General features: G+C 37.9%; 1 long non-coding RNA gene and 2 pseudogenes across 1 annotated transcript; 2 read left to right on the forward strand and 1 right to left on the reverse strand.

Moving 5' to 3' along the window:
* The first annotated feature begins 29 nt into the window (after positions 1–29).
* Positions 30–11,669, forward strand: LOC109062422 (annotated as a pseudogene).
* A 1,131-nt stretch (positions 11,670–12,800) lies between these two features.
* LOC122142433 lies at positions 12,801–23,802 on the reverse strand. Its single transcript, XR_006158602.1, has 3 exons — positions 23,665–23,802; positions 14,397–14,468; positions 12,801–13,283 (listed from the first exon to the last, which is right to left on the reverse strand). It is a non-coding gene; the product is annotated as an uncharacterized LOC122142433 (long non-coding RNA).
* Positions 20,698–27,626, forward strand: LOC109062423 (annotated as a pseudogene).
* Positions 27,627–27,773: the final 147 nt, after the last annotated feature.

Here is a 27,773-nt window from a genome sequence, read left to right on the forward strand (position 1 = left end):
GTCTTAAATAAAACGTTGTGCAGATGTCAGTTTCTCTCATCTCATCCTGTCATTGATGTAACATGGGGAAGGGTTTCTACATCAGCAAAACTGTTGGGATAGTAGGGATTGTGTTAGCTGCTGGAGCGCTAGCCACAATCACAGCTCTCCCGGTGGCCTGCTCCCAAGAGAAGTCCAAGAACAATGAGGTTAAATCCACAGATCCAACAATGGCACCATCTAATGAACCATGGGACCAGTGGCGCCTTCCACAGACTCTTAGTCCACAAACCTACAATGTCACTTTGTGGCCACGGCTCCAGCTGGACACAACTGGACTCTACATCTTCAGCGGGCTATCCAGCGTGGTCTTCAGATGTGTGGAAAAGACAAACCTCATCCTCATTCACTCCAACAAGCTGAACATGACAAAGCATCCCACCTTGATTGGACTTGGAAGCAAGCCAGCTCCTACCATTGAATCAATTGTGATGCACACAAAAACACAGTATATGGCGATTCATCTAAAAGAAGAATTAACTGCTGGGGAAAGCTACGAGCTCTACACAGAATTTTTAGGAGAGCTTTCAGATGACTTGGGAGGCTTCTACCGAAGTGAATACTATGAGAATGGAGTGAAGAAGTAAGACGTTTCTTTGACTTGTCAGTTCCTCCTATTCTTCAAAAGGCCTTTCATGTACAGGTGCATCTCAATAAATTAGAATGTCATGCAAAAGTTCATTTATTTCAGTAATTCAACTCAAATTGTGAAACTCAGGTATTACATAAATTTAATGGACACAGACTGAAGTAGTTTAAGTCTTTGGTTCTTTTAATTGTGATGATTACTGCTCCGGGTGTGTGTTCACAGTGTGTGTGTGTGTGTGCACTTTGGATGGGTTAAATGCAGAGCACGAATTCTGAGTATGGGTCACCATACTTGGTTGGTCACCATACCTTGCTTCACTTTCAAAAGATGCACAACCAACCGAGAGAACCGCAGCCTTATTAGGATTGTCAAGCAAAATCGATTCAAGAATTTGAGTGAACTTCACATGGAATGGACTGAGGCTGGGGTCAAGGCATCAAGAGCCGCCACCACACTTCAATTTCAAGGAATTTGGCTACAGTTGTCGTATTCCTCTTTTTCAGCCACTCCTGAACCACAGACAACGTCAGAGGCGTCTTACATGGGCGAAGGAGAAGAAGAACTGGACTGTTGCCATTGGTCCAAAGTCTTCTTTTCAGATGAGAGTAAGTTTTGAATTTCATTTGGAAACCAAGGTTTCAGAGTCAGGAGGAAGCTCGTAGCCCAAGTTGCTTGAAGTCCAGTGTTAAGTTTCCACAGTCTGTGATGATTTGGGGTGCAATGTCATCTGCTGGTGCTGGTCCATTGTGTTTTTTGAAAATCAAAGTCACTGCACCCATTTACCAAGAAATTTTGGAGCACTTCATGCTTCCTTCTGCTGACCAGCTTTTTGAAGATGCTGATTTCATTTTCCAGCAGGATTTGGCACCTGCCGACACTGTCAAAAGCACCAAAAGTTGGTTAAATGACCATGGTGTTGGTGTGCTTGACTGGCCAGCAAACTCACCAGACCTGAACCCAACAGAGAATCTATGGGGTATTGTCAAGAGGAAAATGAGAAACAAGAGACCAAAAAATGCAGATGAGCTGAAGGCCACTGTCAAAAAAACCTGGGCTTCCATACCACCTCATCAGTGCCACAAACTGATCACCTCCATGCCATAACGAATTGAGGCAGTAATTAAAGCAAAAGGAGCCCCTACCAAGTATTGAGTACATGTACAGTAAATGAACATACTTTCCAGAAGGCCAACAATTCACTAAAAGGCAGTATTTTTTTTATTATTGGTCTTATGAAGTATTCTAATTTGTTGAAATAGTGAATTGGTGGTTTTTTTTGTGAGCCAAAATCATCACAATTAAAAGAACCAAAGACTTAAACTACTTCAGTTGGTGTGCATTTTATTTATTTAATACACAAGTTTCACAATTTGAGTTGAATTACAGAAATAAATGAACTTTTTCACGACATTCTAATTTATTGAGATGCACCTGTATATGTATATGTATCTCTTTGTTCTTTTTTAGAGTGGTCGCCACAACCCAGATGCAGGCAACAGATGCCAGGAAGGCATTCCCTTGCTTTGATGAACCTGCAATGAAAGCAGTATTCCACATTACTCTTTACCATGATCCAGCAACCGTAGCCCTCTCCAATGGTGTTGTGATAGGTAAATTAACACTTTATTCTGTACAGGAGCAGTGTTGGGTAACTGCTTTGAAAGTGTAGCTTACCAAGCAACAAGTTAATCATAATTTAAAAAGGTTAAACCTGTTTCATCAGCCAGTGTCTCTTTTTGACTTTCAGACGAGGTTGACATCACCGTGGATGACACTCTTGTAACCAGAACGACATTTGCACCAACAGAAGTAATGTCCACATATTTGTTGGCATTTATTGTCAGCGATTTCGTCTTCATTGAACAAAACATTGAAAATCTGCAGGTAACTTATCTTTTCAAAGATCTTCAGACAAAATTCCACCAATTTAACAATGAAACATAGTGCTCTATGCCCTACCTTATTTAGTGAAGATTAGAAAACAGCATGTGTTCATATACCAAAACACTCCATTCTATAATTTATACAGATTAGAATTTTTGCCCGTCAAGAAGCCATAAATGCAGGACAAGGGCAGTATGCGCTCAGTGTGACTGGACCAATTCTCAAATTCTTCGAGAAGTATTACAATGTCCCCTATCCACTGCCCAAATCAGGTAAGAACCTATGATATATATTTTATGAGGCAATTAAATGTTTTTATTATCAAAATAACAATTTAAGTAATATTTGGGTTAGAACTTAAAATTTGTAGGCCATTTTAGAAGTTTTACTAATATCTCAAAATATTGCACAGATCAAATTGCTTTGCCAGACTTCAACACTGGAGCAATGTTAATCACATACAGAGAGACGGCCCTGCTGTACAATGAAGAAATATCGTCAAATGAAAACAAAGAGAGAATCATTACTGTTATCTCCCATGAACTTGCCCATCAGGTATAATCAGGAGTCCTTTTTTATAATTTGAACTTTTTTTTATCAACCTCACAACAGTACAGTTTACAACCCCTGTAATTCACCTATTCACTACCTTTTTCAGTGGTTTGGAAACCTTGTGACTATCAGGTGGTGGAATGATCTGTGGCTCAATGAAGGTTTTGCAACTTACGTAGAATATCTTGGGGCAGATGAAGCTGAGCCGGATTGGAATATTGTAAGTGTTTGAAGCAAAAGCCAGAGCAATAAATGGTAAATGCAAAAAGCTATCACTAAGAGCATATGAAATCATAACTGACTCTATTTCTATCCCACAGAAAGATCTGATCGTCCTAAATGATGTACACAAAGTTTTCGCCATAGATGCATTGGCCTCGTCTCACCCCTTGTCGTCTAAAGAAGAGGAGATCCAAAGACCAGAGCAAATTAGTGAAATGTTTGATACGATTTCCTACAGTAAGGTATTGTGGGAACTGTTTTCTACTTTGACTGTAATGTCTAATAATGAACAACATACAGACTACATGTGGTTTTTCTGGTAATGTCTCTTCCTCTAGGGGGCATCTGTACTTAGGATGTTATCTACTTTCCTGACTGAGAAAGTGTTTACTCAAGGCCTCCAGGTAAAAACCCTTTGTACATTGATCCTTGTTGTGCTGTACAGTAAAAATTTAATATGCTTGTATATTTACAACAATTTGTTTCAACAGACTTACCTGGATCATTTCAAATTCAGCAACACAGTATACACAGACCTTTGGGAGCATCTTCAAAAGGTATGTTGCAATTAAATAAGGCTGTTCAACCATGCCATTACCTGTTCCCTATTGATACTTTACTCATACTACGTCTGCTAAAGATGCTATTGGAAAAACAAATTTCTCTTAGATGACAGAAGCCTTTTCAATAACGCAGTGTAACTGCATGGCCATTGGTTTGTGCAGTGAATTAAAAACGAACCAATGGCTCAGCAGCGGAGCTGCATGAGACTATGGCGACGAAGCCTGTCAGAATGTGTGGGGCCATCTGGCTATATAAGCGGGCATTTCGCCATAGGATCCTCAGATTTCTTCTTCTTCAGCGACTACTCCAAGATCTTCACTCTATGAGACTCAAGCCTTCGCCGGGAACAAGCCTCGCAGCGGATCGAGACCCCTTCCTGCCCGGCTGAATTTGCCATTCCCCAGCCGCCTTCAGCGTCTGCAGCAGCTGCGGTCTTCAGGTCCCCTGCTGCCATCCTGCGATTGGGGTCTTTAGGTGTCTTGATGAGATCCCACTGATGGTCACGGCGAGTGCGTTTCATGCTGTCATGAGATTTGTTCAGGGCTCTCCTGCTCTCATGCTGTCCTCCATGTCAAGGTAGACCAGGCCTGCATAGCAGCTCTGGCCCCTTTTGTATGGACAGACGTTTCAAACACAGGTTGGGGAGCGCTGTGCGACGGCAAAACGGTTTTTGGCCACTGGTCAAAAGAGGAGGGTTGGCTTCACATCAACTGCCTGGAAATGCTGGCAGTATGTCTGGGCCTTCATACCTTTCTGCCGGACCTAAGGGAAAAGCACGTTTTAGTCCGCTCTGACAGCTTGATGGTGGTGTCATAAATAAATCACTAGGGTGGTCTCTCCTCCAAATGCCTCTTCAAAGAGCACCTCTTGAAATGGGCTCAGCTCAACTTGCATTTGCTGAGAGCAGCGAATGTGCCAGGCAGGTTGAACCAAGGATCAGACATGCTATCTCAGAGCAATGTCCCCTCAGAAGAGTAGATGCTCCACCCACAAATGTTTCAAAGAATCTGGGAGATTTTCGGCAGGGCAGAGGTTGACCTCTTCTCCTTTCATTGGCCAACTTATTTTTTGAAGGACAGGGGTGCGTTGGCCCAAGACTGGCCCATCCTCCTCCTTTATGCTTTTCTCCCGATCGCCCGATCCTGCAGGTAATCAGGTCAAAGAAACACAAGGTTCTGTTAGTGACCCCGCTCTGGAGGAAACAACACTGGTCCACAGAGCTGTCTTGGCCCATTCCCCTGAGATCTCCTCTCTCAGACAAACAGAACGATATGGCACCCTCAGCCCGAGTTGTGGGCTCTGGACCTTTGGCCTCTCAATGGGAGCCTGCAGACTTCCCCGAGAGCATACTACATACATTCTCTCAGGCTAGATTTCCGTCTACGAGACGACTCTATGCCCTTAAATTGTCTGTCTTCTCCACCTGGTGTACAGCCTACAGCACAGACTCAATTTCCTGCAACATATCTCTGATATTGTCCTTCCTGCAAGAGCTGTTGGATAAGGGTCGTTCCCTTTCCACGCTCAAGGTCTATGTAGCAGCCATAGCGGCCTCTTACGCTCCTATAGCTGGCCAATTGGTGGGCAGGAAAAACCTAGTTGTCCGTTTTTTGAAGGGGTCAAGAAGGCTCAACCCGCATCGCCCCATCACCGTCCCTACATGAGATCTGCCCATGGTGTTGAGGGCTCTGAAGAGCCCTCCTTTTGAGCTGCTACAGTCCATTGACTTTCATTCCCTGACGCTAAAACCCGCTCTGCTACTAGTGTTTCCATTGGTAAAGCATATGGGAGATCTGCAGGTGCTCTCTGTGAGCTCCCCTGCCTCGAATTTGGGCCCAGCGACTCTAATGTAACCCCGAAGCCTTGGCATGGTTACATACCTAAAGTGCTCTCAACTCCGTTCAGAGTGCAGATAATAAATGTATCAGAGCTTCCTCCTTTGGAGCAAGACCAAGAGTTGAATTTACTCTACCCCATCAGGGCATTGAAAGTTGCTGCCATGCTATGTAGCTGTACAACTCAGTCGTTGCTTCAATCAAAATAACCTCAGGATCCTATGGTGAAATACCTGCTTATATAGCAAGAGGGCCCTGCCCATTCGGGTGGGCTCTGGCAGGCTTCTCGCCATAGTATGCTGTTGTGATTTAACTGCTTTTATTTTATGTCATTTCTTTACACTGGATTATTATTGAAAAGGCTTCAGTCATATGTGAAAAAGGAGTTTTTCCCATAGTGTCTTAAGCAGATGCAGTACTCATTCCCGTATCTCAAGGAACCGAGGTTATATTAGTAACCGATTACGATTTGTTGCCACAAAACACATGTGCTCGTATCTGAAATGTTGTAGGCTGTGGACAGCAGTGGTACCACTCTTCCCAAAACTGTGCAAGAGATTATGGACCGCTGGATTCTTCAAATGGGCTTTCCTGTGGTCACTATTAACACTGCAACTGGCCAGATCACACAGGAACACTTCCTCCTGGACCCTGAAACTAAACCAGACAGGCCATCAGAATTTAAGTATGTCAAAAAATATTTTGAGAAAAAAACAAAACAAAAAAAAAACTGTTTATCACATATTATTGAGTTCAATCAAAGCACAGTTTACTAGATATGAAACTAAAGTATTTTCTTCCATATTGTGACATAAATATGAGTAAAACAAACAATCAAAAAAAAAAAAAAAAAATGGGGATTTGGTCTTGTTTATATGTTTTTTTTTTTGGGGGGGGGGATTTTTTTTTTTTGAGATTGCAGTCGATTGTAAGAAAGGGGCAGGGTTAAACAGACTACACTCTTAAAAATAAATGTGCTTCACGATTCCATAGAAGGACCTTTTTGTCTGAATGGTTCTGTAAAGAAACTTTAACTTCTGAAGTACCTTTCTGTTTCACAAAAGGTTCTTTATGGCAAAAGAAGGTTCTTCAGATTATAAAAAAGGTAAGAAAGAGATGGTTCTTTAAAGAACCTTTGAGTGCCTTTCGCACCGCTTTAGTTCCAGAACTAAATGTACAGTACTAAAGTACTGGGATGATTTTGTGCTAACTGTTTCCCAGTACCATTTAAAGGGTTGCATTCGCACGTGTGTACTAGGACGTGACGTAACCGGGAAGTGACATTCTGTCATATGTGCGCGGCTTTCAACAACGTTAACAAAGAAGAACAATGTTAACAACAGGAGGATGGAGGATGCTGTGATTGGAGCTGTGTTTTTTTTGTGTCTCGCAGGTTTTACAATAATGGACATGAATTGTCGACGTATAAGTAAAGCAATTGAATGATCGGAAAGGAGGATTAAGAATCTCCAACAACAACTGGCAAGGCTACATTTGCTACAAGTGCCTGCACTTCAGCATCCATATATTTATTGCTGTTCTTCATACTTGTGAAATAAGTTGACAATGTTTACAGTATGTTACACGGCGTTTTAAATCATGGCGGGTGAGGGCGTTTCCGAACGTGTCTGGCCAATCAATGTCTACTTACGTTATGGGTAATACCAGTTGTGCTGGTTAGACCCTGCTCCGGAGTAGGAGCTAATTTGGTTCTCGAAAAAGGCAGTCCGGTACTAAAATCGCACCCAGTTCCTGCGGTGCAAAAACTCCCAAAAGTGGGTAATTCCACAATTAGTTCTGGTACTATGAAAAGGTTCCTGTGGTGCAAAAGGCCCTAATGGTTCATGGTGGAACCAACAATGGTTCTTCTATGGCATCGCTTGAAGAATCTATTGAAGCACCTTTATTTTTAAGAGTCTAAATAATTGGAAAAGTCTGGCATACATCACTGGAGAGAAGTTTGTAGTATCACTGAAATGAATTATATGCACAGATGAATTGTTCACAATTAGATCAATAACATATATTTAGATTGATTTGCTTCTTTCATACCAGTTTATTACATATATCCCACTTGTGGAATTAATGTATCACAAAATATATATTTTTTCCAGTTATGAGTGGTTTGTACCAATTTCATGGACAAAGAAAGAAGCAATACAATCCCTATACTGGCTGCTACAGAAAACTGGTGAGTTTAAATATGACAGTGACAATAATGTTCACAGTTATATTTACAGTGGAAGTGATAGGTCATCAAAAAATGACACATTCACATTCATGTTGTTCCAAATCCTTATGACTTTGTTTCTTATGTGGAACTCCAAAGAAAAAATAAAAAAGCAAAATAAAAGTAGTGCATAATATTTGTATACTATATTTCAAATCTTCTGAAAAAATAAATAATGTATATAAATTTTATTCTAAATTTTTTTATATCATATTGCAGATATTTTTAAAATATTTTTTATCTTTTTTAGGTCTTTGCTTGTAATTATATTTACAAATTCTCATTGGATGTCAATAAAGGGTAAAACTGTATTTGCTTTAACAAATCCATGTATTTCGGCTCTTCTTTTCTAATTTAGACCAAGTGGATCAGATGAAAATTAGTGGTGATGAGTGGGTTCTGGCCAACATCAACGTGACAGGATACTACAGGGTTAACTATGATAATGAAAACTGGCGACGCCTACTTAATGTTCTCCAGACTTCCAGACAGGTAAGAAGAATTACATTTATTAAAACGGATTTGGATTGTTGGATTTCTTTTCATTCAGTATAATAACGAATTTTTTTTTTTTTTTTTTTTTTTTTTTAATTTGATTTCATTTAGAGCATTCCAGTTATTAACCGGGCACAGATAATTGACGATGCATTTAACCTGGCCAAGTAAGATCTGAACTTCATTCTTCAAAGTTATGAGGCTAATTTCCAGTCAGTCCAAGTACTAAAAGCATCTTTTTCCTTTACAGAGCAGGAATTATTGAAACGACATTGGCTCTAAGAACCACACTCTTCCTAGCCTCTGAAACCGAGTACATGCCGTGGGAGTCTGCTCTGGATAACCTGGACTACTTTTACCTCATGTTTGATCGCACAGAGGTGTACGGCCCCATGCAGGTAAGTTTGTCTTGAATATTTCATAATGTCAACTCAACTGAGCTTGAATTCTAACTTCACATTATTTCATACCTGCAGACATACGTTGGAAATCAGGTGGAAGGTTTGTTTGACTACTTCACAAGGCTTACAAATTGAGAAACCGTGCCTCCAGGACATACTGACCAGTAAGTCATGTAAATATATAGTAGTGACGATAACTGCTCAGATTAGCTCTCAAGCATCTATTCATTGTATTCACATCTTTGTATCTGCAGATATAATCAAGTAAATGCACTCAGAGTTGCTTGCAGCACTGGTCTTGAAGCCTGTACGACTCTCGTCAAAACATGGTTCCAGCAGTGGATGGAAAATCCAAACGTCAACCCGTGAGTTATACTCAATAGAAATCTTAGAGAGTATCTGATCATGTTTCCTGAGTGCATCACAGTTAAAATGTATATTGATGCAGACTATTTAATTGTAAGCTTATTACCTTAAATTAAAAGGATATTTCACTCAAAAATGAAAATTCTGTGGATAATTACTCACCCTCATGCTGTTCCAAACCAGTAAGACCTTCGTTCATCTTCTGATCACAAATTAAAGGTGCAGTAGGAGATCTTGGAAAATGCTAACTTTAGCCTGATAGCACTGAATGCGAACATCCCACCCTCCCTGCAAATTGCCATCCAAAGCCACGCCCCTGAACGCATATATGCTCACAGATTAGATTATCAGAGACAACATTACTACAATACATCATGTGTCATTCACCGGTGAGAAAACTTTATATCACAGTTAGTAAAAGTACTGTAACGGAGGCCAGCCAGCAGGTGCTATCCAGGTAAACCTAACTCCCCTGATCTCAAGAGGCGCACTTGCGTCTGACGCTAGTGGCTGCAGTCTTCAGCCTCCTTGTCAGTGCACACGCCCTCAGAACAAGCGTTTTAATTGGATGAACATTTCTTGGTCCTACACCCCCCACAGAATATATAAACACAGATAAATACATTTAGACCACTTAACTTAATGAATGTTCTCGGAATGCGAAGAGACTTTCAACCAGCATAACAAAAAATTCTGAAGACAATCACCTATTGCACCTTTAAGATATTTTTCATGAAATCCGAGAGCTGACCCTGCATGGAAATGTTTAGATCCAGAAAAGTAGTAAGGACATCGGTAAAACAGTCCATGTGACATCAGTGGTTCAACTGTAATTTTATGAAGAATTGTTGAATAAAGTCGTTATTTTTGTTTTCTTTGCACACAAAAAGTATTCTCATAGCTTAATAACATTACAGTTGAACCACTGATTTGTAATTAAATTTGTATTCCGAAGATGAATGAAGGTCTTATAGGTTTGGAATGGCACGAGAGTGAGTGATTAATGACAGAATTTTCATTCTTGTGTGAACAATCCCATTGATTGATTACCATTTAACTGTAATTTTTACATTTTCTCACTGCTTCAGTATTAAGGCCAACTTGAGGTCTGCAGTGTACTGCAGTGCCATTGCTGGAGGTGGTGAGAAGGAGTGGAACTTTGCTTGGGAGATGTTTGAAAAAGCCACTGTTGCTTCAGAGAAAGATAAACGTAGATCTGCAATGGCATGTGCCTCCGAGCCCTGGTTACTGAACAGGTGAGCTCACTGCAGGTTAATGCTGACAAATACACACAGCTCTCACTGTATTAAGCTAAATACATGTGCTTCGATTTATGCTGTAGGTATCTCAAATACACTTTGGATTCAAACAAAATTCGGAAACAAGATGCCACCTCTACCATCATCAGCATTGCAAGCAATGTGGTCGGCCAACCGCTGGCCTGGGATTTTGTTAGAGCCAACTGGGAGTACATTTTCAATGAGTAAGAAAAAATACTGGGGGACACTGTTTGATTAACAATGCAGATAGCAGTTTTCTATAACTAAATATTCACTTATTTTATTTTACAATTAGGTATGGTGGTAAATCTTACTTATTCCCCAATCTGATCATTGGGGTTACAAACAGATTCTCCACTCCATTTGAATTGGAACAGGTATGTGATCTCCCCGAAAACTTCTATATTTATTTGACTGGTATCTTGTATAGCAGATACTTACATTTAAATGTTTCTTAATCTACTTTCCTGTTTTAAAAACACAGCTGATACAGTTCAGAGATGACAACGCTCACATAGGTTTCGGTTCAGGAACCCTAGCCATTCAGCAATCCATCGAGAGGACTACCGCCAACATCAAATGGGTCGAAAAGAACCAAGAAGCAGTCTTAGAATGGTTTATAAATCCATTGTAACTCTAAAAAAAAAAAAAACACATACTGTAGTTTGTTTGCTCTGAGGAGGAGAGGAGCACTGGGATATTGTTTTGCTTGGCCTAGATGAGCAATAAAGGAAATGCTTATTTATAATTGATGATGTTCTAAATCTCAATATTTTCCAGAGCTGCTTTCTTCATGATAATGTATACGACATGCAAATATCTTTATTTAAAGTGTGCCTTGGTATAATTGTCTGGTTTCCCTTTGATTTAAAAAAAAATAAATTGTATAACGATAAAATAATTTTGCTGAATGAAACAGAATTTTGACATTTGAAAATAAAAACCTCAATACATGAATTAATTTGTAGTTTTCTAACAATTTTCAACTTTTGTACTATTTTACAGTATTGTACAGATGGTAAACAATAACCATTATTATTATTCTTTTTGTAGTATACCATTAGAGTCATAAGGTGATGATGTCTGATAATGCCTCACAAAGTTTTCCAGATGGTTGTCAATAGCGATTTACTGTCAACATTTTTTTTTTTTATATCATTTCAATCTTGGTCTGGAGCCCTGTTTATTAGGTATGATTTAACAACTAACAACTAATAAAAACTTAAACAGTTACACTGACTGAACACATTCTGATTAAAATTGGTGATGATTTCATAGCTGTGATGCTGCCATGCTTGTTTTTCTGATCAGGTTTAAAAAAACTTTTTAGGTCATCTAGGGTGACCATATTTTAGTTTTCCAAAAAGAGGACAGTAGGGGGCGGGCTTGTGGGTGGGGGCAGGAGGCGGGGTTTCGCCAAAAGTTTGTTTGTTTGCTTGAAAACAAGTATATAGAATAGAAAAAGAATAGGAAATGCTAGTGTTAGAGGCTTATTTTTAAATAGAAATAAAACAAGTCAGTAGAACAGAAAAATAATATATAATGTTTGTGTTAGAAGGTCATTATTTATAATAATAAATAAAAAGAAAATAGGTAGAAAGAATAAAGAAAGAATAGAGAATGCTAAGGCTCTTTTCTTTTTAAATAAAACAAGTAGTTAGAATAGAAATAGAATAGAGAGTGCTAGAGTTAGAGGGTCAAATGAAGAGATGTATTTTCAGCCGTTTCTTGAAGGACTCAGTTGCTTGGAATTAGTTGGGCAGGTCATTCCACCAGGAGGAAACAGTTAATGAAAAAGTCCATGAAAATTTGATCACAGATTGAATGCAAAATTTTTTAGGCATTTCAGACAAATGTATTTTCTGCAATATTTCAAACCTTTAACCCACTTTTGAAAATCAACCCATGGCATTCTGCGGAAAAAGCGCAGACTTAACCCTTAATCCGAAAAGCTGCAGGAGTCTGATTTGACTGATTACAGCCAGGTCAAGAAAAAGGAGAGAAGACTGACAAGACCATGCTGGAGTATTTGCTGCTTAACAGATCCTGAGCTCACTGACAAATATCTTAACTTTCTTAACATTGAAGTGCGATTGTGTCACAGTGTCATGACCTAAGCTGTCCCAATTCAGGATGATCTTAACTTTCTTAACATTGAAGTGCGATTAAACAAACAACGTCAAACTGCCTCCCAGAAAAATGAAGTGTACCTTTTCTGAGCCTCTTCAGGGAGGGTGAATTATTTGGTGGCGAATGTACACTGACCTCTGTCAGCAGAGCACTCGGTGGTTATGCACCGACCCGGGCCAGCCCACGTAGGTGTCAATGAGCAGATGGACAGCCTGCAGGATTATAGATGGGAACAGTTTCCTGTACCTGTAGCACTGACCATCAAGGCCGCTTGGTGGCTTGATGCGGACATGGCAGTCGTTGATTGCTCCAGCAGTTTTCATGAAAGCTCTGTGTCTTGCCAGCCCTGCAAACCCACAACTGCCTCCAGGTCTTCTGAGGTCTTCAGGAGGTGAATTATTTGGTGGCAAATGGCCAGCACCTCTTCAGCGACTCGGTGGACAATGTGGTGACAGTGGAACGAGGCATGTCAAACACTCTAGAGACCAAACTGTATGATATACCACTGGCCAGCCAGAATAGAAACAGGGTCTCAATTGTAGCACCCTATCCGTGTTGCCGTTCACTTCTCAGAAGATCCAGCAGCACTGTCAGGGCCTCCCTGCTCAGCCAAAAATCAGGACGTGTGTCACTGTCATTGAAAAACCTTTCCAGCACTGGGACATTGAGGTTTATCCTGCAGTACAGGGGTCTGGTCTGATTTAGGGAAAGAAGAAAAAGAGAAATTGTTTAGAGCTATCACAAAGTAATTAGTAGAAGAAATATTGAGATTGAGTTTAGGACACTACTCTTAGTACTAATACCACATTGAGGAAATGTACAAGTCATATTTAAAACCTTAGCTGAAGGGATAGTTCACCCAAAAATGAAAATTCAGTCATCATTTTGCCCCCCACTGACAACCATAATATTTTTTTTCCTATGGTAGTCAATGGGGGCAAGATGATCTGTTTGGTTACAAACATTGTTTCAGATATCTTCCTTTGTGCACAGCAGAACAAAGAAATGTATACAAGTTTGGAAGAACTTGAGGGTGATTAAATGATCGAATTTTCATTTCTGGATAAACAGTCCCTTTAAGTATTATCTTGCATACTGACATATACTTAAGGTATGGTGAGTAAAAGAGAAGGTATGTATGCATGTTCTGAAAAAGACTACAATGCCGGCTGTTCTGACTCTGTAAGTACGTCTGTAAGTACGTTTACATATTTAAGACTACTGCCACTGATGATTCAAAAGGGAGTTTTGAGCAGTGTAGAGTAGCGCTTTGTTTGTCGTTTCTCCGATCACAAATGCAGACATGGTTTTATGTTTATGCGGCGAAATGCAACACAACGAAATGCGTAAAAACACAGTATAAGTCATTATAATTTGTAATTATATCCCACTGGATGCAAACAAATGGCACATTTTTAATGAGTTTTAATGTTTTTGTCTTGTCTCGCTGGTGTTCATTGATCGGGACACCGCTCACAGTATGTTAAGGGGTGTAACAATTCTGTCACACGCTTAAGGTATTCAGCCAATCACAACACACTGGATAGCTCGCCAATCAGAGCACATCTCACTTTTCAGAACGATGAGCTTTGTAAAAAACAATGCGTTTCAGAAAGGCGGGGAAATGAGGAGATACAATAATGTGTAGTATGTTGGATATAAATGTGTTTTTTTTGCCTTAAACCACATAAACACTTTTCATCACACCAAATACACAAAATATGTTCTTTTAAGCAACATCATATGACCCCTTATACCTGCATTTAAAGTTGTAATTCGGCAAGGACACAGCAAAACAATGTAACTTACCTGGCCTCAGTCTTGGCTAAGCCTGAGGTACATCACCTGGCGCTGCCGGGGGTGAAACATTCCCACCATCTCCTTTATTACAACATAAAATATAAAACAAACATTATAAAATGCTTGCTCCATAACTTTTATAAATGTGTCAGGATGGCAGCTCTCCTCTCACATATTTTCTTTGTGATAAAGCGGTAATCGGAAACACCTGGTGGCGGAATTAGGAAATCCTGCGAAGGCGGAGTATCTCACACACTTCGAAGGGCCCTTCGTGCGCTTCGGAGGCCTGGCCTTTTTTAAGTGTGCGCACTTAACTTTGGGACACAGCTGGTATATTCCATGCTCACATTGACTTTTGTTGCTGCACTATTGAACCTGTTACGTTTTGTTTTTCTGTTTCATTATTTTCTTGGAGTTTGCTTTGTGGATTACCTTGTGTTTTTGCCCTTGCCTTGTTTTTGGATCTTTGTGTGACAATGAACAAAGCTGCACTTGGATCTACTATTTTGTCTTTGAGATTCCGTGACAGTAGAAGGCTTCAGACAAATGTGAAAGAAGAAGTCAAGGCCTGTTAGTGGTGCAAAGGTTACCTATCAGAAGCATTATTTTATAATGACTAGCTAAGTAGAAGCGGTGAAGGTCAGTGAACAATCACTAACTACCTATGCTGTATAAGGGTGGAACGAGACAAATATTTCAAATTTTATATAGTATGTTAGCAATATGAACAAAATTCTTCAGATTTTTCTGCTTTTACCTCCAATAGCTGCTCCAAAAGGTAAGATCTTAAAAAACTTAAAAATAAATAAATAAATAAATAAAATCCTGTAGCAACTTTAATTACAATTTGCTTACACTTTGAACTGCAAATATTTCCTGAAAACAAGTTTCTCTCCTGCTTCTTCATGGTACTTTAACTACAGCATTAGCAATGACAGTAGCAAAAAGTATTTTAAGCATGTGAAGACTTTTATTTTTCAGTCCTGTCTTCTTTATGTATGTACCTGTATTTATTTCTATAGATTTGTCAGCTAAGACTTTGACTAAATAAAAATATGTTATGAAACATCAGTACACTTGGTTTGTTTCGTTGATTTTGAGATAACCTGCACATCTGCATTATTTCCTGGTTACATACAGTAGCAACTGCTGATTCCAAAAAAGAACTTAATGGAACACATATCAGTTGTTTAACATATGACAGTTTTGTTAATTGTGCAAATTTTGTGTTACTACATCACAGGCTTTAATTCTTTGTGTTTGCTTGCAACATACATTAAAAGACTAATGCCATTTCCTGAATTTAGCTATGTAGCATTGCCAGATGATGACAGAATTATATACTATAACCAGTGTTGAGGAGTAACTAGTTACATATAACAGTATTCTGTAATTTAATTACAAAATAAATGTAACCTTAATCAGTTACAGTTACTGAGAAAAAATATGGAATTAAATCACAGTTATGAAAATGTTAACAATTACAAAGGGGGTTACATCTGAATTGTTTCACTCATACACTGCTCTAAAATATGAGACACCAATGTTTAATGAGTTTAGGACAGATGCTTATTTGATAACTGTTTTATTTCCTATTTGGGTTTATGTATATGCTTTACTTTTTTTTAAGATTAACAGTTTGTTTGGTTCCAAGGCATTGTTAGATGCCAGTATTTTCTGTCATAGCTATGCAAAAGTTTTATTTCAAAAACAGTTTCTATTAAACTACTATCTTGTTATGATTGTAAATCTGTATTTAACCTCAGAACGATCTCAAAGTAAAATGAGGTGCTGAAGTCTGATTTTGTAGTGGCTTTGCTTTAAAATTTAATAATAGTTCTTATTAGTTTTTTATAGTAAAATGAGGTGCTGAAGTCTGATTTTGTAGTGGCTTTGCTTTCTGTAATGTTAAAAATGAGGTGCTGAAGTCTGATTTTGTAGTGGCTTTGCTTTAAAATTTTTTATGAATGTTTTAAATTTTTATAGTTTTTTTTAGTTGAGTAATTGAAATAGTTACACTACTTATTACATTTTATATTGCTCTGTAATACCTAAAATCTATTAGAATCCTAGACCAAACAAATGCTTTAAAAACTGGCAGAATCTCTTGACCATGTACAATTTTGTTTCTTCTTGTGTTATGCCAAATTTTGCTTGACCCACCAAGAAATAAATTAACTGACATTTATTTTTTGCTTCTAGCTATAACCAGCACCCACAATAAACTTACATTAAGTATATTCCTCTCCACATTAGGCAAAAAAATAAATAAAATAAAATAAAACCAATGGCATTATTCTTACACTACAATTCAAAGAGCCTTCTATTAGACTCATATTCCAAAATTATGTTTTAAAACTCCACAAGGAGTCCATCAATACCAGAAGTCATCCCACACTTCATATCTTTAAGGGCATTTAGAAGTTCCAGATTAGACAAGGGTCTTTCCAGCTGTGGCTTTGAGTCTTAAGCAACATTGGGCAATCCTTCATAAAAACTGGCAGATAGCAAGTCATTTTCTTCTTATTCACTCTTAAACAGTTCATCATAACTTTACAGCTCTCTGACCTACAGTATTTGACCATTTTCAGACCATAAAGTGTGAATACCTGCATTGGCCATTTTTTTCTCTCCAGACTGAAGAAAATATTATGTATTTGTTTTGGCCACATTTAATCATTTAGCAGACGCTTTTATCCAAAGCGACTTACAAATGAGAACAGTGAAAAACAATCAGATCAACGAGAAACAACAACGGTATACAAGTGCTATGACAAGTCTCAGTTAGTCTAGTACAGAGCACACGTAGCCAGAGGTTTTTTTTTTTTTTTTTTTTTTGGGAATATGATAGAAAAGAAAAAAGGTAAGTACTAGTATTAGTTGGTTAAGTGCAGGCGAAAATGAAGAAAATATTTTTGAGTTATGCTCTGGTACCTTGATCTTACCAAAGCTCCTTGTGTCTTTATCCCAAGCATATTGTCAAAAATATATATATTTTTAACTTTAATGCCTCAGCTTTTCTTGATTATATTTTAACATCAGCCAAGGCTTTTAAATTTGCTATTTCGGATTCCAATTTTCTCATAGTTTGAGTTATAGCTTGAGAAAGTACTGTTGACAAAGTAATTTTATTTCAATCTTTCCATAATCCCACCATTGTCTCTAATCACTGATACATTGATTTCTTAATTTAAATCGACTCTAAAAGAAACAAAACACTTCATTAAAATTCAAGTCATCTAACAATCATGTTTTAAAATGCCAAAATGCACTTTTAATCTTAGTTTTTGCAATAAAACCTGACATAAAACTAAAGAATAATCAGTAAACCCAATTGGCACAATTTCAAATTTCCTTAATAATTCTGCCAATAATAAATCAGCCTTTATGAGAGGAGGAATATTCTTCCTTGCTGGCTGAACCAAACGCATTACTGGGGTAAAAGTATCTTTTGTTATTACCCCACTTTGAACAACACTATTCAATTTTTCTACAGTGTCGAGAAAAATAACGACAGCACTATTCATTCTTGACACTGACAAGATACTCTCAAATCCGGCAGCCTTTCCAACAGCCAAACTACATTCTTCAACCGAGCAATTCGTCACTGGAAAGATTTTAATTCTGTGTCTCCATGAAAGATGCTCAAACGATGCATTACCTGAAGGCACCGCCGCAGCCTCCATGCCCGGCCAGCAAACATTGACGAGTACATTCCCAACTTTTTACTTTGCAGAAAGTTGTTTTTTCTACACAACAACTTGACCCTTTAAAATACTATCAACAAACTAAAAAAAACTGACACAAATAAAGGAAAGTTTTTAGAAAGAGGAGACAGAAACTCGCTCCTGCTGCACCCGACTCTCACGCCAACTCCGCCCACTCACTCACAACATCCACTCAAAGAAAATGAGAGAGAGAGTGTCATGGTCAGAATTACTGGCACCCTTGGTAAAAATTATCAAGGAAAAATGTTAAGAAAAAATATTAAACCTTTCAATAAAATCACATTATGAAAATATTTTTTCTCTAATATTGGCCAGAATTATTAGTACAGTGTACCTCTAGAAATTATTATGAGCAAAATATCTCTAAAACATATTACCAGTCATATTTACATTTTTAGCACATCAGGGTGACTAGGACATTGACATTATCCAGCCATGACTTCCTGTTTCACAGGACTATAAACATGGGGTAACATAAGCCAAATTCCCTTAAGTGACAGTGACATACAGCCAAGTATGGTGACCCATACTCAGAATTCGTGCTCTGCATTTAACCCATCCAAAGTGCACACACACAGCTGTGAACACACACACCCGGAGCAGTGGGCATCCATTTATGCTGCGGCGCCCGGGGAGCAGTTGGGGGTTCAGTGCCTTGCTCAAGGGCACCTCAGTCGTGGTATTGCCGACCCGAGACTCAAACCCACAACCTTAGGGTTAGGAGTCAAACTCTCTAACCACTAGGCCAAAACTTGTGTCTTTATCCCAAGCATATTGTCCAAAACATATTTTTTTAACTTTAGTGCCTCAGCTTTTCTTGATTATATTTTAACATCAGCCAAGGCTTTTAAATTTGCTATTTCGGATTCCAATTTAATTTTACATGTTCAACATTTTATTGTCACAAAGAATCTGCAGCATCTTCAGTTCTAATATATAAATATCATTTTGTGCATTTATTGCCTCAATAAATGTCAACAATCATGGGGCAAGACCTGATACATATGTAACAATACATCAGCAAGTTTTTGACAAATCATGGTTACACACACACAAAAAAAGACAGCATATCTAGAATCTCTGATACTATGTTATCTTTGAAGATAGCGGTCTATCAAGGTCAAGAGCCACCAGATGACATCTGAAGTCATCAACTCCATCTCTTTTGACTTTAAAGATGCAGAATATTTAATAGCAAGATGTCATTTTAATAAAAAAAAATAGATAAATGAAATATTTATTGTGTTCGGGAAATTAAAATGATATCTTGTCCTGTTAAAAATAATTTATGACATCTTTGAGTTTGCTAAGGTGAGTTTTATGGAGTCTGGTGACTTTGTTGAACACCTAATTTATAGCTGATATGGGTTAATATGATGAGGGTGGGATACTGTAAAGTCTGATAATCATTACACACATTTTCAAACGTGTTGTCTATCTTGTGTTATTGGCTATTTTGTGAGATACTAATCTAAATGATAAACGTCATCCCTGGTACAATGTTCCACCATAAAAAATACATATATTCCAAAGGCCAAATCAGTGTATTGCTTTCATCTTTTATTTTAGTTTTGACATGTCCAATTTCAAAGTCCAGCTTGACGACCACACAGAGTGGTATTTTTACAAGTTCAATTGTTACTAACCCTGTCCTTTGCTCCTACGCAAGGTTATTTAGCTAAATTAAGGTTAAACTGTATTTTTTCACTCAAAGAGTATAGTTGTATGGCAGTGACGTTTAGTTATCCTTTAACAATTATGCCAGCAATTAACTGTCTGTACCAGCTGTTACACAAACTGATGCTTCTGAGGACATGTCTTTTTTGTAAAGTGCACATTTATGTCAGCAAATGAGATTCAGCTTGAATGGATTTACAACAGTGCACTTAGATTCTCTTTCAAAAATGGCTATATATCAAGAAAATATATTAATATAAATATATTATGCATATGCACTGATCAGCCACAACATTAAAACCACCTGCCTAAAATACACTCCACAAGAGCTCTGAACATGTCCTGTTGTATCTGTCACCGAGACATTAGCAGCAGATCCTTCAAGTCCTGCGAGCTACGGCCAGCACATCCCATAGATGGTCAACTGGACTGTGATCTTAGAAATTTGGAAGCCAAGGCAACACATTGGAATTTTTGTTATTTTCTACAAACCATTCCTGAACAAATTTTGCATTGTGCCAGGGTGCATTATCTTTCTGAATAAGCCTCTATCAGGGAATACCATTGCCATCAGGGTGTGTGTGGACTGCAACAATCTTAAGTAGGTGGTATGTGTCAAAATAACATCCACATCCAACATCCACAAGATCTCCCAGCAGAATATTGCCCAGATCATAACCAGATCCTGCCAGCCTGCCTTCATCCCATAGTGCATTAATTGTATCTTCAAAACAGAACATGTGGCCTTACCACATTTGGATAACATGGGTATCAATGACCCTCTGAAACCTGAGGTTCAAAAGATGCCCTTTTGTACACTGGAGCTGTGATGTGTTAATGGATCAACCATTAATTCATGTGGGAGGAGAATCTTCCCATGCCTTTAAATAAAACGTGCAGATGTCAGTTTCTCTCATCTCATCCTGTCATTGCTGAAACATGGGAAAGGGCTTCTTTATCCGTAAAACCGTCGGGATAGTAGGGATTGTGTTAGCCGCTGGAGCAATAGCCACAATCATCGCACTCTCGGTGGTCTACTCCCAAGAGAAATCCAAGAACAACGAAAATGAGGTTAAACCCACAGGTGCAGTAACAACACCAGTTCCAACAACAGAACCATCTAATGAACCATGGGACCAGTGGCGCCTTCCACAGACTCTTAGTCCACAAACCTACAATGTCACTCTGTGGCCACGGCTCCAGCCGGACGCAACTGGACTCTACATCTTCAGAGGGCTATCCAGTGTGGTCTTCAGATGTGTGGAAAAGACAAACCTCATCCTCATTCACTCCAATAAGCTGAACATGACACTGCAACCCACCTTGACAGCACTTGGAAGCAAGCCAGCTCCTATCATTGAATCAATTGTGATGCACACAAAAACACAGTATATGGCGATTCATCTAAAAGAAGAATTAACTGCTGGGGAAAGCTACGAGCTCTACACAGAATTTGTAGGCGAGCTTGCGGATGACTTGGGAGGCTTCTACAGAAGTGAATACTATGAGAATGGAGTGAAGAAGTAAGAAGTTGATTTAACTTTTCAGTTCCTCCTATTCTACAAAAGGCCTTTCGTGTATAGTTAAATCTCCTTGTTCTTTTTTAGAGTGGTCGCCACAACCCAGATGCAGGCAACAGATGCCAGGAAGGCTTTCCCTTGCTTTGATGAACCTGCAATGAAAGCAGTATTCCACATTACTCTTTACCATGATCCAGCAACCGTAGCCCTCTCCAATGGTGTTGTGATAGGTAAATGAACACTTTATTCTGTACAGAAGCAGTTTGAGCAAATTGCATTGAAAGTATAGCTTGCCAAGCTTCAAGTAAATCATAATTTGAAAAAGTTAAACTACAGTGAAGTAGCTACTTTGAAAAAGTAGTTAGCTATCAGCTAAAAACAAAAAGTTTCTTATTTCTTAAGCTTAAAAACAGCAATGTAGCATTTGGTTGCCCTACACAAGTACTCATTTGATAAAGTAGTTTAATTTCTTTAGTTTAGTAACCATATGGTATTATTTTGTTGGACTTAAAGTGTATTCATTTTATAAATTTTTTCTTATCATGTGTTCCTGGGGAATCGAACCCCCAACCTTGCACTTGGTAACGCAATGCTCTACCACTTGAGCTACAGGAGCACTACACAGATGTTAATTAATTATTATTACTAAAGTAGTTTAATTCTGATAAATAATTTTGCTTTATTCCTTCAAACTGATTTCAAGAAAAATAGATGTTCAATGTTTCTTTTTGGCTTTCAGACGAGGTTAACATCACCGTCGATGACACTTTTGTCACAAGAACAACATTTGCACCAACAGAAGTAATGTCCACATATTTGTTGGCATTTATTGTCAGCGATTTTGGCTTCATTGAACAAAACATTGACAAGCTGCAGGTAATAGATCTCTTCACAGGATCTTTAGACAAAACTGGACCAATTTAATAATGAAACCTACTGTACAATTTCTCAAAGAGTTGAAAACAGCATGTGTTCATCTACTAAAGTACTACATATTGTAATTTATACAAACAGATTCGAATTTTTGCCCGTCAAGAAGCCATAAATGCAGGACAAGGGGAGTATGCGCTCAGTGTGACTGGAACAATTCTCAAATTCTTTGAGGATTATTACAATGTCCCCTATCCTCTGCCCAAATCAGGTAAGAACCTATGATATAACCTATAATTTATGAGGCATTTCAATGGTTCTATTATCAAAATGACAATTTACGCAAGACTAGGTTGATACTTAAACATTTTAAGCCGTTTTTAGATGTTTCACTCATTCCTTAAAATATTGCACAGATCAAATCGCTCTGCCAGACTTCAACGCTGGAGCAATGGAAAACTGGGGTTTAATCACATACAGAGAGACAGCCCTGCTGTACGATGAAGAAATATCCTCAAATGGAAACAAAGAGAGAATCGTTACTATTATTGCCCATGAACTTGCTCATCAGGTACAATCAGGAGTCCTTTTTTCCAATTTGAAACTTAAATAGGAAATGCTTTAAAGAAGTTACTTTTATCAACTTCACAACTATAAAATTTATATCCCCTGTAATTCACCTTTTCACCACCTTCCTCTTTCTTTTTTAGTGGTTTGGAAACCTTGTGACTATCAGGTGGTGGAATGATCTGTGGCTCAATGAAGGTTTTGCGTCTTACGTAGAATATCTTGGGGCAGATAAAGCTGAGCCGACTTGGAACATTGTAAGTGTTTGAAGCAAAAGCCCGAGCAATAAAGGGTAAAATAAATAAAGGGTAGAGGGTAGAGTGAATTAATTACAGATTATTGTTTTTTTTTTTTATATAAAGATTTGATATTTGTTAGTGATTTGTGATGTGTTTTTGGTTTTTGTGATTTGTGCATTGGCCTCGTCTCACCCCTTGTCATCTAAAGAAGAGGAGATCCAAAGACCAGAGCAAATTAGCGAAGTGTTTGATACGATTTCCTATAGTAAGGTAGTTTGGGAACTGATTTCTATGTTGATTATAATATCTAATAATGAACAACATACAGACTACATGTGGTTTTTCTGGTAATGTGGAGTCTCTTTCTCTAGGGGGCATCTGTACTTAGGATGTTATCTGATTTTCTGACTGAGACGGTGTTTACTCAAGGCCTCCAGGTAAGACCCTTCGTACACTATTCCTTGTTGTACTGTACAAAAAAAATCGAATATGCTTTTGTGATGGAGAATGCTTTTGTATATTCACAACCAATTTTCTTCAACAGACTTACCTGGATCATTTCAAATTCAACAACACAGTATACACAGACCTTTGGGAGCATCTTCAAAGGGTATGTTGCAATTAACAATGCCGTTCAGCCATATCATTACCTGATTTGTTGCCCACAAACACGTACCTGACACGTATCTGAAATGTTGTAGGCTGTGGACAGCAGCAGTAGCACTCCTCCCAGATCTGTGCAAGACATTATGGACCGCTGGGTTCTTCAGATGGGCTTTCCTGTGGTCACTATTAACACTGAAACTGGCCAGATCACACAGGAACACTTCCTCCTGGACCCTGAAACTAAACCAGACAGGCCATCAGAATTTAAGTATGTCAAAAAGTATCTTGAAAAAAAAAAAACTATCACAAAGCACCTATAACATATTTCAATCACAGCACAGTTTACTAGATACTTTAAAGTCTTCTATTTTTCTATAATGTGACATTATACATTTGAGTAAAACAGACAACTGGTTGTTGATTGGATGGAGGCAGATTAGCTAAATATGAGATTGCAGTTGATTGTAAGAAAGGGGTGGGGTTAAAACAGACTAAATGATTGGATAAGTCTGGCATACATCATAAGAGAGAAGTCTGGACGATTGAGCTGACATTCTGATTAAAAATTACAAAATAATTTTTTTAATGAAATATGGAGAGATGAATTGTTCATAATTAGATCAATAACATGCATTTAGAATGAATTCTCTTTTCATACCAACTTACATATATCCTACTTGATAGGTTCTGTTTGATAAGTAATGTGGAATTACAATATCAAAATATTCTTCATTTTTCAGTTATGAGTGGTTTGTACCAATTTCATGGACAAAGAAAGAAGCAGCACAACCCCTATATTGGCTGTTGCAGAAAACTAGTGAGTTTTAAGATGACAGTGATGATAATGTTTGCATTATATTTATTGTGGAAGTGATAGAATTAAAATGATAATTCTGTCATTACATATTCATGTTGTTCCAAATCGTTATGACTTTGTTTCTTATGTGGAATGCCAAAGGAGAAGTCTAGCAGAATGGCCAAACTCTTCCATTTCATACAATGACAGTGAATGGAGTCCTGGGGCTGTCAAGCTCCAAAATAGCGAAATAGAAGTAGTCCATACTTTTTGTATACTAATACTATATTCTAAATCTTCTGAAACAAGTTAAACAAATATGGACATTCTGCTAGATTTGTTCCACAGAGAAAAGAAAGCCATGACGATGAGTAAATGATGACAGGTTTTTCATGTTTTGGTGAACTTATCATTTGATGTTAATAAAGCACAACTCTGTATTTGCTTTAACAAATTCATGTATTTCTGCTCTGCATTTCTAATTTAGACCAAGTGGATCAGATGAAAATTAGTGGTGATGAGTGGGTTCTGGCCAACATCAACGTGACAGGATACTACAGGGTTAACTATGATAATGAAAACTGGGAACGCCTACTTAATGTTCTCCAGACTTCCAGACAGGTAAGAAGAATTACATTTATTAAATTAGAAGGTGTTACGAGCCCCTGCTCTTTCTTTCCTTTTTCCTTTCCTGAGTGCAGCTGCTAATTGGATGGGGGCGGAGATTCAATATTGTTGAAGATACTTAAAACAAGATTTGGATTGTTTTTTAGCATAATAATTTGATTTCAATTTGATTTCATTTAGAGCATTCCAGTTATTAACCGGGCACAGATAATTGATGATGCATTTAACCTGGCCAAGTAAGATCTGAACTTCATTCTTCAAAGTTATGAGGCTAATTTCCAGTCAATCAAAATACTAAAAGCATCTTTCCCCTTTACAGAGCAGGAATTATTGAAACGACATTGGCTCTAAGAACCACACTCTTCCTAGCCTCTGAAACCGAGTACATGCCGTGGGAGTCTGCTCTGGATAACCTGGACTACTTTTACCTCATGTTTGATCGCACAGAGGTGTACGGCCCCATGCAGGTAAGTTTGTCTTGAATATTTCATAATGTCAGCTCAACTGAGCTTGAATTCTAACTTCACATTATTTCATACCTGCAGACATACGTTGGAAATAAGGTGGAAGGTTTGTTTGACTACTTCACAAGGCTTACAAATTGGGAAAACTTGCCTCCAGGACATACTGACCAGTAAGTCATGTAAATATATAGTAGTGATGATAACTCTCAAGCTCTCAAGCATCTATTCATTGTATTGATGCCTTTGTATCTGCAGATATAATCAAGTAAATGCCCTCAGAGTTGCCTGCAGCACTGGCAATGAAAACTGTACGACTCTCGTCAAAACATGGTTCGAACAGTGGATGGAAAATCCAAACGTCAACCCGTGAGTGATCCTCAATAAATATCTTAGAGAGTATCTTAGAGAGTGCATCATAGTTAAAAGGTATATTGTTACAGACTATTTACTTCTTAGTTTTTATAAGATTATTATTATAAATGTTGCTGATGTTTATAATAATCACAGATATTATATATTTAATCTTATTGGCAGTTTTATTTTATCCAGTTTTGTCCATAGTTGCCCCAAAAAGTATTTGAATACTTTAGTTGCATTTAAAAATGCGTCAATGTCATTGCGTTAGATACAGGATAAACTTCGCAAAACAAAAGATTTTAAATGGTTAGGTTTTAAAACATAAAGCAATAAATATGTTAAAAAATATTTTAAAATGTAATACAAATAGTATTTAGTTACATTTTGGTTGTCAAACATTATTAGAGGATGACTTTAGTGTGATTTATACTTGAATTATACTCAGAAAAGTTTTCAGAAACAGTTTGAATCATTTTGGACACTTGGTACATTTAAATAAATTCAGTACTTTTATACATAGATTGTAAGCTTATTACCTTAAATGAATAAATTACCATTTAAATTTTCTCACTGCTTCAGTATTAAGGCCAACTTGAGGTCTGCAGTGTACTGCAGTGCCATTGCTGCAGGTGGTGAGAAGGAGTGGAACTTTGCTTGGGAGATGTTTGAAAAAGCCACTGTTGCTTCAGAGAAAGATAAACTGAGAGCTGCAATGGCATGTGCCTCCGAGCCCTGGTTACTGAACAGGTGAGCTCACTGCAGGTTAATGCTGACAAATACACACAGCTGTCATTGTATTTAGCTAAATACATGTGCTTCGATTTATGCTGTAGGTATCTCAAATACACTTTGGATTCAAACAAAATTCGGAAACAAGATGCCACCTCTACCATCATCAGCATTGCAAGCAATGTGGTCGGCCAACCGCTGGCCTGGGATTTTGTTAGAGCCAACTGGGAGTACATTTTCAAACAGTAAGAAAAAATACTTGGGGACTGTGCTATTATTTGCTAAAAAAATACAGATGCAGTTTTCTATAACTGCATATCCACTTCTTTTATTCTCTATTAGGTATGGAGGTGGATCTTTCTCTTTCTCCAATCTGATCAATGGCATCACAAAGAGATTCTCAACTGAATTTGAACTGCAACAGGTATGTGATCTTCCCCAGAACTGCTTTATTTTTTTTGACTGTCATCTTGTACAGCAGAAACTTATATTTGAATGTTTCTTAATCTACTTTCCTGTTTTAAAAACACAGCTGATACAGTTCAGAGATGACAACGCTCACATAGGTTTCGGTTCAGGAAACCTAGCCATTCAGCAATCCATCGAGAGGACAACCGCCAACATCAAATGGGTCAAAAATAACCAAGAAACAGTCTTAGAATGGTTTATAAATCCATTGTAACGCTAAAAAAAAAGCACATACTGTAGTTTGTTTGCTCTGAGGAGGAGAGGAGCACTGGGACATTGTATTGCTTGGCCTAGATGAGCAATAAAGGAAATGAATATTTACTGTGGATAATGCTGAATCCCAGTATATTCCAGAGCTACTTTCTTCCTATGATGATGTACAGTATACAAATATATTTCCTTAAGGCGTGCCTTATGTTATAATTATATGTTTTCCCTTTGATTTTTTTGTAAACACATTTATTATATAATGATAAAATAACTTTGTAAAATAAAACAGAACTGAATATGCAAAAATAGTACAGAACTCATGGTACAGTATTTATCATTTTGATATTTTGTCTAATGAAAATAAAATCCTCAATCCATGAACTAATTTGTATTTTTTTTTTTAGCCAATTTTCAACTTGTGAACTATAGTACTTTTTATGTTACAGTATCCTACAGATGGTAAACAATAACAAACCTTTTTTGTCTCTTTTTGTATACCTTTATTATTTTTATATTGTGTGAATATGT

Source organism: Cyprinus carpio, chromosome B25 (genome assembly GCF_018340385.1).
Source record: "Cyprinus carpio isolate SPL01 chromosome B25, ASM1834038v1, whole genome shotgun sequence".
Taxonomy (NCBI): Eukaryota; Metazoa; Chordata; class Actinopteri; order Cypriniformes; family Cyprinidae; genus Cyprinus; species Cyprinus carpio.